Below are 8,292 nucleotides of genomic sequence, written 5' to 3'. Positions count from 1 at the left end.
CCAATCCCTTACCTAATGGCATGAAAGGGCTGTCCTGCAGGTGGACCTCGGTACTAATAGCAGCCTCACCTGCCCTACCTGGCAGAGGACGGGCAGCAGCACAACTCCCAGAGATGAGAGGGGGTAACCAAGCGTTACTCCATCCCCATCATCACATTACCACGTTGGCCTATTTAATTGTTTTTTCAGACTTGGACTGGAGACACGCTGGGGCCACGGAAAGATGGGAGCATCAATTAGTTGATGTCATCTAGCAGCAAGTTCACAGTCACGTAATCACATCAAGTTTGTGAAATCCCTTACAGAGCCATTAATGAGGACTTTCGTCCATCACAATTNCTGTCTTGTTTTGGGTGTTATTTTGCTGTTCTGTTCCCACCTGTGTCTTGTTATCCTGTCGTTAGTTTCCCTGGTGTGTCTGATTGTCTAATTGTGTTCTGAACACAATTAGACAATCAGACACACCAGGGAAACTAACGACAGGATAACAAGACACAGGTGGGAACAGAACAGCAAAATAACACCCAAAACAAGACAGACTAAACTAGAAACGTGACATGACATTAGGATTGTGAGAGGGATGGCTTTTTATCGGTTTGAGGTGGAGTGTCAGTTTATGAAGCGAAGCAGGAGTGAAGCGCTGCTTAACTAGGACACATATGGAGCGTTTCCAGGGAGAGCAGAGCAAGGACAGGCAGGTGAGCTAGATTGCTGTGATATCACAGCAATGGCTCCAGGGCTGGAAGTGTATTTGTGAGAATGACGTGAGGCAGCGAAGACTAATACATTAAAAAGAGCCTTTCTTCTTCAAAGACTTCTGAACACAAGGCTTCTCACACACACTCAAAAAGCACACAGCCGCGAGTGTGTGCACACATCTTTCAGTGCCCTCTTCCTTCTTCTCTCCTCACCTCTCTTACTCCGTCACAGACTGACAGTCCTCATTTAGATGTACAGAAAATGTGTGTTTGTCAGAAGCCTTGGGGGACATGGCTCTTATCATGGCATGTTCTCACTGGTTCCTCCTTTTATAAAAGTACAGGTACAATTTGGAGAACAAACTCAACCTGAAATCAATAGAAACAAGTAGACAAAAGAAATGCTGAAGTGTGTGCATTCCAAGAACACCAAACAACTGTACTCCTTTAAAACACACACATACAGTGTAAATATGAAGAGAAATACACCAAGGTTATCTCGGTTTGGGTTTAGAGGGGATACAAATGCAAACAAATAAAGTCTACAGTTCAATCTTTAAGAGATATGGAGTTTGAAAGATGATGGTAGGTATAAAGGTTCTTCTTAAAGATGCTTACTGTATCTTCTGGATATGTGAAGGTGTGCATCAGGGCTCTGTCTTAGGGATAATGCTGTGTCATTTCTATGCAGATGTATCAATTAATTTGCGGTAGCCTTATCTCCAAAAATCTCTCACTCTGATTCTCATCTCGTGTTAAAGGGGACCTATCATGCAAAATGCACTTTTTTATGTCTTTTATACATAAATACGTGTCCCCGGTGATTCAGGAGACTCACAAAGTGTCAGAAAACAAAACCCTCTCTCTTTTCCTCCGTACCCACATCTCTAAAAAAAGAAAGAAAAGGGGGGTGCTAACAAGCAGATCCAGAATGTTCAATCCTATAAATTCATTGGCGACATCCGGCCAACGTGACACGTCCCATCCTATATTCTCCGGCACACGTGACACGTCCCAACCTATCGTCTCTGTGTACGTTGCAGAGCTGTGTGTCTGTTTATTCAGCAGGATGTCTGCTGGAGGCACTTAGACTAAAGTTGTTATATAATACATATAATGGCACTGTTCCAGCGGTAAACACTTAAGAAAGAACATGTCAAGCTATGTGCTGTATCAGAAACAATGTGCAGGGTGTTTTGGGAGTAATATGCTGTGTGTTTACATTAGCAAGCATGCTAACACTCAGAGCTAGCCATGAAGCTAACGCTGTAGGCTGGAGAAAANGGTTTTGAGCTCCATACTGTTTCAGAAATAAAGATTGAAGTGGTTAGGAGCATAACATGGCATTTAATCGCTGCAGCGTTTAGCTGAGTTTCTCCCGGTAGCAGGGGAAAGCTGCGTGATGCTACAAAGGGGCGTGGCTAGAAGCAGAATCAGGGCTGCAAAAGAGGGGGTGTGAGCAGTATGAGACATGGCTACAATGGGTGATCTGTTTGGTATTTTAAGCAAAATACTTTACAGACGTGTTTTGTATAGGTATTGCCCTACAATGTATTTTTCCAATATAGAATAATAGGTCCACTTTAAGGGAAAAAATACCGAATTCACGCTCTTCAAAAAAAGTGTGTCTGTGTGTTTGAGTTTGACTATGGCGCGTTTTTGTGAAACCAAAAGCATCCAAACGTTGCAGGATGTATTCCGCAAAAGCGTAGTTGAGATCAAAATGAAGTTTGAAGATTGGTGTGCAACGGGGGCAAGGGGCCATTGGTCCAATTTAGTCCCTTGGAATGATTTGGCATTGCAGCTAGTGTGATCGCATCATGAAATAGTCAATGTTTATTTGCCGGATTTTAGCCATTCTCTCTTTTTGCAATGCAAAACAAGGTGAACTGCTCTCATTGGACCACCAAAATACATGTTAAAATAATGAAGGCTATTCAATTGCATTATAGGAAATGTAGGATTTTACGTTTGTTAATATTGATCTATGCTTATGCCTATAAAACGTAATAATCAGTAGTGAACCGCTTCAACACGTGTATTTCAGTTTATTCACGGCATTCATTTTCTTATTCTACAGTATTGTTGTTTTATGGTTATTTGTTAATGTATCCAACCCAATTTGTGTTCTTTGAAATTGAAAAGGATATTGCATTGTGTTTGTTACTTTCGTTGCAGTTGATGTCTTAAGTGTCATTTTGCTATGCTTTTATTTTGAAGGAGAGTTAGCGCTGTTGACAGGAAGTTGTTGTTGCTATGGAAACAACGTGACAGAGATTAACGGAGAAAAGTCATATCTACAATACATATAAAGACGGAGAAAGTACACGATAAAGTTTATGGTTAAGTGTTAGCACTTTTTGTGGCAGCCGTGCCATACTGCGCCTGCCGAAAAAAACCAGAAAAAAACGAATATCCGAATAACGAAATTGAAAGTACTCCAACGAACGAATAATCGGATATTCGGGTACAGCCCTAGTTGCCGTAAGGAGGTGCATTTTATATATTTTTGTGGAGTCACATGTTTATAATGTGGCAAGCTGATGTATTTAATCTTCTCAGGCTGAAACCACCTCTTGATTAAACTTTCTAAATATATTACAGGACATAATTTACCATCCAAATAGTTGCCATGATTCTGCCATCAGATGATATATAGATAATGTCCTCATTCCCAGCAGCTTTACTGGAGGGAAGAGAGCAATGCGCTTGTTGCCATACAATTTAGAATATGACACTTCAACTATCCAATTATGTGATTATGTTTTGTATCTTACCTCAGACACTGCAGATTATTTTGTAGTCCAACTTTCTATGTATGCACATGCAAGGTGATTGGTGTCAGGTCAAAACTACCAAACTACCCATGCACACACAGTATAATAATACTTTTTTCCCCCTTTGTTCCCTCACAAAACAAAGCGACAGCATTTGGTACACACAGGAGGCTTCAGTGATCAGAACTGCATCATACGTGTCACTTCTTCTTTCAAGGCTGATGGTTTTGTTCAGACGGACAACAACAGTAGGCAGAGATACCAGTGGCCACCTGTCCTGACCTGCTAAAATGTGCAATGGAGAACGTGTGTTCTTATTGCAGCTATTGATCTCTCTATGTATGTGAGCTGTTGAAAGGCATTCTGAAATGTTTAAAGTAGAATTTTTTAACCAAAAACACGTAGCAATGTTTTTAAACCATAGTTGGTATCAATGTGTATCAGTTTAGTGTTGGGATCCTAATTACGATATTGGTGTTCGGCGACTGACCAACGATTTGACTTAACATGTTAATTAGAAATGATTGATCCAATACAATAGTCCATTCTGCTGTGTACTAATGGATGGAACTGCAGCACCAGTAACGTAATTTAATCGAGGTTTGCTGTAACTGTCCAAGTCTTTTCACATTTTCTCACAGCCCATACTGTGTTACCGTTAGTGTTTACTTCCTGTCTGTCTTCTTCCGATGTTCCCTTTAGTGTTTACTTCCTGCCTTTCTTCTTCTACTGTTCCCTTTAGTGTTTACTTCCTGCCTTTCTTCTTCTGCTGTTCCCTTTAGTGTTTACTTCCTGCCTTTCTTCTTCTGCTCTTCCCTTTAGTGTTTATTTCCTCTCTGTCTTCTTGCACTGTTCCCTTTAGTGTTTACTTCCTGTCTTTCTTCTTCTGCTGTTCCCTTTAGTGCTTACTTCCTGTCTGTCTTCTTCTGTTGTTTTTCTTTGACGTCCAGCTCTCTGTCCTTTAACCTCTTTCATTCTCTTGTTCTGTTTTTCTTTTCTTTTACTGGGGACAGTTTAGCCATCATGGATCCATAGTGGAATGTCCTCCTCAAATATTAATGAATATTTGAATTCTATGGTGTTTTCTAATGGAGGAAAACTAATGTTTGTTAACGTTAAATTGACCGGACTGCTTTCTGTGGAGTGGAATGACTCCACATAGACCCTTGATCGTCCTTAGCAAAGTCTTTACTTCTTAGCAGCGGTCTGTTAGCGACAATTAACAACCTCTGAAATGTTTAAATTGACCAATCAGAATCAAGCATATATATTTAAGTTTAAACCTGACACAATGACAGAAACATGTTTTTATTTTCAAAGATGGCCCTGCCATAAATGAACAAACACTTAAAAAACGGTGCAACCCTTATTATGAGATGTAAATCCTCAAACTGTGCCTTGTTTCCTTTGTGAACTTCCTTCTTTGACACCTAGTGATACACAAACGGCTCTCCTCATTAGTTCATAGGGAGGTTCTTCTGTCTGATGTGTTCCCTCACATTTCCTTGGCACATCAATGACGCCACCCTTTGCAAAGACAGAACAAATTGCTCTAAGTCTTTCACTCCTGAAAAAGAGATGTCACTTTTGAATCCAATTACCCAGAGACACGTCAGACACAGAAGTTATTCTGTGCCTTTGGAAGCAAATGATCTGGAAATGAAAGAGGGGGAAATGGGCAAAAAGGAAAAGCACTTATCACACATGGAAGAAATGTGATCGGGAACGGATGCATCCATCTCTTAGCGATTGTTGGTTTCATTGATGTGTGTGTGTGTATTTGTGTGTAATGTTGTGAGATAATGTGGCCGTCAGGGGGGACAATGTGGCATCTCCCGCCAAGCCAAGTGCATTATGGCTGCAGAGGAAATGTGTTGTGCAGCGATCTAGCGTGTTTAATGGCTGATGTTGATGTATGGACAGAGGCAGAAAAAAACGCCTGGACTCACTGTTGATGGAGCGGCAGAACATGTAAATGAGGGTGTCTAAGAAATAATGAGAAGAGAGGGAAAGAGATGGAGGGAAAAGCCTCTGTTAGCGGCACACAGAGTTCAACAACTCGTCTTATTCATCTTCTGCATGTACAGCATCTATCTAAAGCACACGGTGAGCCGTCAGGGAGGTAAAGCTCTTTCACAAAGGTCTCAGGAGATAAAAGAACATCTAAATGAAACACAAAAACCTACATAACTGCTCAATTGAATTGAGAGGACCTGTGGAGTCAGCCCCTGCTCACCTTCCTGACTGATTACTGAAAAAACTGAAAAGTTGACTTTAATTAAATGTATTATGTCAACAAATTTCACATAACTCTAATAGGTTAGCTGAAAGCAATAATATTAGGTGGAACCTAACGCTTTTTTATTCAAACGCAAAATTATTGCTTTCAACTAACCTAATACAATTTTGAAATCTGCTGGCATAATACATTTAATTAAAGTAAACGTTTTCAGTCATTTCAGTGTATGCTGCATTTCAAAGAAAAATACTGTTTTAGTTTTTGAAATATATGTCACCTATTTGAAATATCTGAGGAATTCAGGTTAAGAGAAGCTAGATTGCACTTTGACACCTCCTCTTGCTCTGGAAATATAATAAAGCACATCTGTTACAAGACAAGAAAAGCTACTTAACACCGCCTACCGCTAAGGATAGACGCAGCGATGCTAATGCCTTGGTTGCCGTTGGTGACTGTGGTTCAGAATGACTGTAGGGCATGAGAGAGTGATTCAGACCTCAGGAATTCACAACCCACACCTAGCTGTGTGTTTTTAATTGAATGCTGTTAGCCGGAGACACACCTTAGGAACAATTGCTAAAAATAAACGCAAAGCGATTATGAGCTGATGATGTATCTGGATGAATTGGTTCCAGTGGCTTATTCTGGTGACAACATGAGACTGGTGACAGACACAACAACCTGATGAGCTCACTGTGTGAAAACAAAGTGTCTGGCCTGAGGAATGCTCCTAAACACAGTCCTAATCTTTCAATTATTTCACCACAAAGTCAACAAGACTTAAATGTTAAAATTCTGAAGTAAGATGTAATATTTGTTCATTTATTGTGGCAGAGTAATCTGAAAATGTGCAAAGCAGGTGCTTGTTGCCATAGAAATGTTAACTATTTACTTTAAATGTACTTAAATGGCTATTCCGGTAAACTGACCAATCCTAGGCCTTTTTATAAATCGTCTTATAGCTGAAGGATGAGCTAGATTTTTATTCTACGATTACACATGTTGCATTTTAAGTGTTGTGTTATTTTTTTGACAAGTATTAATACAATCTTGGCTACCACCCTGTTTACTTAGAGCTAAGTATAATACTGTGCAAAAATGTCAGGATAGTTTAGCTGTTTGTCACATAGACAAGCTAACTTAACTCATTGGTTTTCTAATAATATCAGGACTATGGAATATTAGGATTGACTGGTAAATTGTAAAGGCATTAGCGTAGGATTCTACTCTGTTTTTCTTTTCTTAGTTTACCCAACTGACTCTCACCTTACAGATAGAGGTGTGCCACATAACAGCGTCATGCTCAATTAGAGACCTACAGTAGTACTACTAGTTTTCATGGCAGAGATGAAACGTTTAAATGTCACTTTTTAAAATGATGATGCTCTGTCTCTACCCAATGCCAGTGATCATCTCTTATTTGTGATGAGAATGAATTAGGCTCGAATAACTTATTTGCTCAGTTTTGCTGATTATCCTGAATAAATTATAACTATTTACTGAAGAGTATTATGTAAGACAACAGAACAACGTAACCTTAGAAAAGAAGAAACCAAGATATTTAGGATAACATATTATTTTATTTATAGGAAAAGCTGCCTTTCATGATGAATATCCAGGCAGTAGCCTCAGGGGTTCCCAAAGTGTGAAGCGCGCCTCCCCTGGGGGGCGCCAGAGAAATTCAAGGGAGGCGCAGCCGCCAGAAAAAAAGAAAGAGAAACAGTGAAATGTAGCTAGTTAACTTCAGCTAAATGTATGCGAGCAGCAAAATATGGACAGATGTTTAGTGAAGTTACCTAAAGTGAGAGAGGAGACAGCGTCTGTCAGAAAACGGAAGAAGTATGACAATGATTATTTGAAGCTAGGATTTTCATGGACCGGTCCTGATGACACTCCCTGCCACAGTGTGTTATCTGCAACGAGGTGCTAGCTAATGACAGTATGAGACCATGTAAACTCCGGTGTCATATTGAGACGAAACACCCATGTTTGGTGACCAAGCCACAGGAGTTTTTTGACCGGAAGCTCAAGGAATTGCAGTCACAGAAAAATTTCATTGACACATTTAGCACTGTGAATACAAAGGCAACCGAAGCATCATACCGAGTGGCGTTACGGATAGCTAAGGCAGGTAAACCTCACAACATTGGTGAAAAGTTACTCCTCCCTGCTGCTAAAGACATCTCCGTCTCAACTATTTCTCTCCGAGTGCAACGTATGAGGAAGCTGCCATCCTTAACCTCAACATGTTTAAAACATAAAGATAAAGAGGTTCTCGCTCCGGACGTCACATTTAGCGTATTCCGAGACCACACTTGTCCTCGTTGAAGGGTAAAGTCACACAACACATCTCGTCCCCAAGGGTTTCACACCCTTCACTCGGGGGATCTCTTGTATTAGTGTCGGCGCGGGGGGGGAGGGTTAATAATAACGATAATAATAATGAATCAATAATACAACATATTACGTCCCCATAATGTTAACCGTAAAGTTTCCTCCAGTCATTCTGTTTTACAGTATTTTACGAGACAAAAGCGGATGGAAAGAGAAACGACTGCAGTGAGGAATTTTGTATTTT

The sequence above is a fragment of the Notothenia coriiceps genome, unplaced genomic scaffold, assembly GCF_000735185.1.
Source record: "Notothenia coriiceps isolate Sejong01 unplaced genomic scaffold, NC01 NC01_scaffold00026613, whole genome shotgun sequence".
NCBI lineage: Eukaryota > Metazoa > Chordata > Actinopteri > Perciformes > Nototheniidae > Notothenia > Notothenia coriiceps.
Note: the sequence above shows the minus strand (reverse complement) of the source record.